Source organism: Papaver somniferum, chromosome 6 (genome assembly GCF_003573695.1).
Source record: "Papaver somniferum cultivar HN1 chromosome 6, ASM357369v1, whole genome shotgun sequence".
Taxonomy (NCBI): Eukaryota; Viridiplantae; Streptophyta; class Magnoliopsida; order Ranunculales; family Papaveraceae; genus Papaver; species Papaver somniferum.
Window position 1 is genome coordinate 123,953,308 of NC_039363.1, and position 6,331 is coordinate 123,959,638.

A 6,331-nucleotide genomic window follows, 5' to 3' on the forward strand; every position below is an offset into this window, starting at 1 on the left:
TGACTCGTAAAATCCCCGATCCTCAGATCCTCTCTTTCCAATTTTTAGTTAGTTTGTTTGTCAGTTTAAAAGTTAAACTTTATTGAAAACAAAAATCCCCAAATATAACCATCACATTACAGTGATACCGTGCGAATTACCGTAGTTTTATGTAAAACAGCGCCGGAATATCATTTATGAGTGGGCGAGCTTGGGCTCATGTGTACACTAAAACAGTAAAACATATATATCTTACCATTTTTTCTGTTTGTCAACATTTCACGCATATACATAGCTCAACATTGATATGGTGCATAGCTTTACAGAACTTTTGTTTCTCACAAAGATCAAAAATCTATTTAAACCAGTATAGTAATAAAGTCGGATCAAGGAGAATTTGTTGGATCATCACCTTGGATATTTTACAAGTTCTTCTAAGTTGTTTTTAGTAGGCTACCCGATTCATTATCTTAGGGGATTATCTTTTCCTAAGAGTTTGTTGAAGAACTTGACGACTAAATTAGGAACTGAAAATTTCTAGTTATCAAAATGATTACTTCTTCAATTATTAGGTCAAATTGAAAAAGTGAAAGTAATGAGTAGTATACCATTAAGTTGACACTATCAACAGGGTTAATGCTCGGGTTATTAAAAAAAATAAAAAATAAGCAAGAGCCCATAAAATTACTCACACAATAACTTCTTCTAGTGCAAACACAAGTTCCTTGAAGTTTTTCAGAACAATAATGCCAAAATTCCAAATATCCACATGAGATCTTGGCTACAAAACATTATCTTCAACAATATTAAAAGCCAAATAGAAATGAGAATAAAATGGAAAACACACATTTAGTTTCATGTCACTTCGCAAAGAAGATGAGATTATTCAGTAATAAAATGTATAAGAAATCTATCCACCGGCTATGCATATGGTCGCCTCTTATTCCTCGCCGCTGCTGCAAAATTCAATCTTCACCTTCTTTTTCTCCGGGGAGAGTTGCTCCTTGCTGCTCTGCGAAATTCTCTCTTCATCTCCTTATTCTTCTTCTCCGGGGAGATCGAGTTGGTTACAAATGGCGAATTTCCCGCGCAACGCCTCAGGTGTTTTGGCTTTGAGACAATCCGCCACTCCCTTTTTTAACAAATCCACCAAGCCCTCTATCTGAAGATAACTTGCTGCCTTGATCACGTCGAACACTATGGCGTTATTATTAAAAAAATTGACAAATTGTTCATCCCATATCTTCAATTCTTGTTCGCTAGTCTGGGTCTCAGCGTGTTTGCTGAGATACTCAACTATCTTAGACAATATTTCGCCTGTTATTAAGGTATAACTGAGAACAATCTTTTTATTTTCCTTGGCAAGCATTGCGGACTCAAACCTTTTTGATTTCAGGGCTGCTTCCCTGTCAATCACAAAGATTCGATTGTCACAACTCTTCAAGTTATGGTCTTTGATGGTGCCGGCGCCATGGTGATGAATGGGGTATTGCATAAGAAGACTAGGCTAGCATCATGTATTTATAATAAATCAACCGTTGTGTCTCAAACTGAATAGGCACATACATTCATTACATCTTTTCGTATATTTTTTCTTACTTTGAGTCGCTTCTCTTGGCAAGAGACACCTCCAAGAGTCATAATATGTGGCAAACCCCTAAACCAGTTCCACGTTTCTTACTCATCAACATTTCCTTTTAAAACTGGATGAAGCCGTGCATAGCCTCGGTTGGATAGAAGCAGTTACACTGGGGCGGATCAGAAATAACTAATTGTGGGTGAGCACTGAGCACTTCATTTCAGTGACTTGTAATTTGATTGGTGAAGGGCACCAAACCCTATAAACTATAATATCTAGAAAGCATCTTCCGGCGGTGATCCTCCACAGCAAAACTACAAAATGTACTTGAAAAAACCATATAAGTGGACTTGTGATCTTGCATAACCCTCATCCGACCTCTTAATTCATCGGCATTTCTGTAACCATGGAGCTCCAGTTTGCCGCCTTATTTCCAGTAGTGTTGAGTTTACTGCCATTACTTTTATGGTTCGTATCTACCACAAAAATAGCTCCAGTTTGCCGCCTTCACTCCAGTAGTTTTAATGTTAAAAGTTAAAACAGCCAAAAGTCATGGAAAAGGCACAAGCTGAAGTCCGAAATGCCCTCAAGGCTACAAATGGAAAGGTTGATGAGACAGAGATACCTAAACTAAGCTACTTAAAACTAGTAATCAAAGAAACTCTCAGGCTACACCCTTCACTTCCACTACTAATCCCGCGCCAAAGTAGGGAGAGTTGTCAGATCGATGGGTATGAGATACCGAAGAATACTAGAATCATGGTAAATGCATGGGCTATCGGAAGAGATTCAGCATATTGGAGTGATGCGGAAAGCTTTGACCCGGAGAGGTTTAATGGTAGTTCTATATTGATTATAAAGGAACTAACTTTGAGTACATTCCATTTGGGGCTGGTAGGAGGATGTGCCCAGGGCTGTCACTTGGGACAGCCAATATGGGGCTTTTACTTGCTCATTTACTGTACCACTTCGACTGGAAACTTCCCTGTGGTGTCAGGCCAGAAGATTTGGACATGTCGGAGGTGTTTGGCGCAACAGTCCGAAGAAGGAAGGATTTATGCTTAATTCCCATCCCTTATAGTCCTCCTTCCCCTGCATTTTGACTTCAAGCAAGAGCAGAATTCTAGAAGATCAAATTTCAAATGTACATATAGTGTGCGATTTTCCGCTTTACGTTTTAGATTCGAAGGCCCATTCACTTTCCATGCGAATCATTTCTACTACTTCTTCAGGGGTGAGTTGGTTTCTAATGGCAAATGTCCTACGCATCTTCAATGGTGTTTTACCTATCATACGGTCCGCATTATCCGTCATCAAGTCCAGCAAGCCCTCTATGTTAATAAAATTCGCAGCCTTGGCCATGTCAAACAAAATAATGGGCAATACGTTGCACTATCAAACTTCATAAACTGTTCATCCCAAATCCTTTTCTCTTCATCGCTAGTCTCAGCCTCGGCGTGTTTGTTGTGGAAGTGAAACGGAAAAAAAAGAATAACATTCCCATTTTTCTTAACACTGATCATGTAAAGGGTTTTACATCTTCTCCTCGATAACGAAGATTTGGTCACCCAGCTAAAAAATTGTAATTTCGTCAGCATACATGATATATGTAGTGGTCACTACGACGTGACTCGAACTCTCTAACAAAATCTGGCTTTTTCTTCAAAAAAAAAAAAAAAAGAAAAAAAAAGAAATCCCATCGTTTCGATCTTATTTCCAATTCCAAAATTAGTTTTCACTTGCGAAAATTTTGTTAGACGGTCATCATCTATTACAAGTAGTTGGTATGTCTCTCTGCTTCAAAAGGGAAAAAGAACTGTTCATGTCTTGTCTTTTTGTTGGGGATGAACAAACCAAGCCTCATTCTGCTCATCCAAGCCCATTAGGCAATCCAACATAATTGACAATTCACTGCATTTTCCCAGATGACCTACCTAAGAGCGCTTCTTATGGAATCAACAAACTTGAAGTTTGTTGATTCTGATCCCACTATGGACTCAACAAACATGAAAAATGGATGAGATGGAACATGTAGCGCGCGTTAAAGGAGAGTCGGGCGAGCTACAAACCAACTCTGACGCTTGAGCCAAAAACGCTGGCGCTTGTCTTTCCAACGCTCGCTGCTACTTCCGACGCCAGCGTTTTGCTAAAACCGCTGCGTTTTTCATAAAACGGATGAATCTGGACTGCTGAAAACCTTTTGTGATCTAACGATTATAATTTTTGAGTTATATAAATACTCCTCATTTCAACTCTAAATTCACCCATTCTACAAATTCTTCACTCTCAAATCATCTACAAAAATGCCTCCCGGAGTTCGTGTTGTTAGATTCACTCAACAAGAGCATTTACCTATTTGTAGAGCCTTTGTTTTTCACACATAAGATGCTGTCTTAAGTAATGTAGCCGAATTGACGTTGATTTTCTAGGAGAAAGTTTATAGAATGTTCACCTCTGAAACGGGGAACATTAATGGGTGTGATTCTCACTTATTGTCGCATCGTTTTAGTTCAATTAGTAGTCATATATCGGAGTTCATCGCTTTACTAATGGAGAATCACAAAAATAAGCTCAACGGTGAAGCCGAACATGAAGTGGAACCCAAAATTCTAGCAATGTGGGCAGTATCTCACGGTGGTCGTCCTTTCGACTTCCATGCTTGTTTCAACATTCTTAGGGTGCTCAACAAATACGATCCCTACATCGCCCTAGGAATTCCACCACCCACGGAGAATTGACGCCTATGTAATAGTTATTTTAATCTAATGTATTTCTTTTATTCTCATGTATGATGTGGTTGTTTAATGCAGTATGTTTTTATTTATGAAATTGATGGTGCAATGTTTAATCCATAAAAAATTTAAATTACTTATGATATTGATGGTGCAAATGTGAAGACATCCACATGTTTGGTTATAGATAATCGTTATAACACAAAATAAACAGCAAACTAAATAACATAATATCATAGTGAATCGATATGTCCTTCAACTTCAATCAACCCACTCCACCAAAAAACACCTAGAACATTCCCAGAAATGCCTTCCATATGTGTCTTCTTCATAAGAAGTCCGCAAATGCATAAAAGTATTGCAACCGGTCTTTGAGCATCCACTGATTCTCTGTGGACAATGTTTGTATTCGTGATCTCCATATCCACAATGATTGCAGCGTAATAACTCCTTCAATTTGGCTTTAAGTTTGAAGTTTTTGCAGAGTGTTGCAATCTTTTCTTCTTCTTCTTTTTTAATCTTCATAGCATCATCTAGCATATGTGGTTCCTCTGGATAGTTGGGATCTTGACATTGCAAATACTTGAGCTTTTCCGGTTGTGATTCAATCACCATTCTGATGCGTGAATAACCTTCCCGCGGACACTTTGAATACATCACGAAACATAATGGATAAACCTCTTTTGCTTTGACACATAATATTTGCTTCGCTTGCCTTTAGAAAACATGGTGGATGTTGAGAAAGAAATATGTTAGTTTGGTTGATAATAAAACCTAGTGTTGTATTTATAACAAAAAAAATAGACGTTGGTAATTCAAACGAGTGGTTTTAGTAAAGTCGCGTGGTTTTACTACAAACGCTAACTCCTATGGTAATTAAAATGGGCGCTTAAAGGAAAGCCGCGCGGTTTTACTACAAACGCCAACGACTAAATTTCCAACAACTCGATTTTCTTTCTCGACCTATAAATTCCATTCTTCCCATCTCCAAAATCACATCATCTTCTTCTTCTTTTTAATCTCTCTCACTTTGCAGAAATGTCTGTTAGAAATCGTTGTCTCAAGTTTACTAAAGAAGAGGATATAACTATATTCAAAGCATATTTTTTTCATAGGGTAATCACTGCTATGGGATCTCAAGACGGTTCTTTTTGGGAGAACGTTTTTCAGTGTTTGTATCACTGACGGAAACCCAGAAAACCGAGATGCTCGTCAATTGCGTGCTCATTTTCAATCTATTAGGCTTTCATTCCAACCATTTCTTTCTCTGGTAATGGAAATTGATCGAGAAAAGTTCATCGGTGTAACTGAAGAAGAAGTGATCCAAAAAACTCTTGATAATTGGGAGGAAGCTCATGGTAAACCTTTCGTTACGAAGCGTGTTTTAGAATTCTAAAAGATGGTCCATCTCAAGCACATCTGTACTGCACTCGAATGCCTGTCTCGGTCTTTAAAATGGAAGAAGATGTTACTCTTGTTCGGTCTTGGTTACATCATATGATGAGACCAATGAACAATGAAAATTTCAAGGAAAGAGTATTGGGATATTTTGTAGCATCGCGGAACGAAACCATAAGAAACAGTAAGAGCCTAGAACTAAGAATTGCATTCATCATTAAGGAAGTCAAACATTATATGGAAGTTTTGTGGATGGTTTACCGTAGCAATTTTGGATTTATCCAACAAAGAACTGGTGAGTATCTTACTTCTGTCCTCATGGACTCAACTGCATCATAACTATCCGAACTTGTTTTTTATATGCTTTACAGAAAACCATCGCTTAGATCAAGTTTACTGAAGAAAGCGGGAGAGAGTTTAAGAATTTTGAATGTTATGAACTCTACAGAGAGAATGGCGCTGGATTTGATGTAGTTTGATGTTTTGTTATCGTTTATTAAAATGTAGTTTGATATTATTTGCAAGTTCAAATTGTAATAAATTTCGCTTAATCTAAAGTGGAAATCTATTTTAAAATCTAAATATTTTCATTCATTGATATTACTGCCAATTCAAGATATAAACTTAGACAATAATAAAAAGT

At 37.6% G+C, this 6,331-nt stretch overlaps 1 pseudogene; it reads left to right on the plus strand.

Moving 5' to 3' along the window:
- Positions 1 to 1,964: 1,964 nt before the first annotated feature.
- On the plus strand, positions 1,965 to 2,661 carry LOC113291431 (annotated as a pseudogene).
- The last annotated feature ends 3,670 nt before the right edge of the window (positions 2,662 to 6,331 follow it).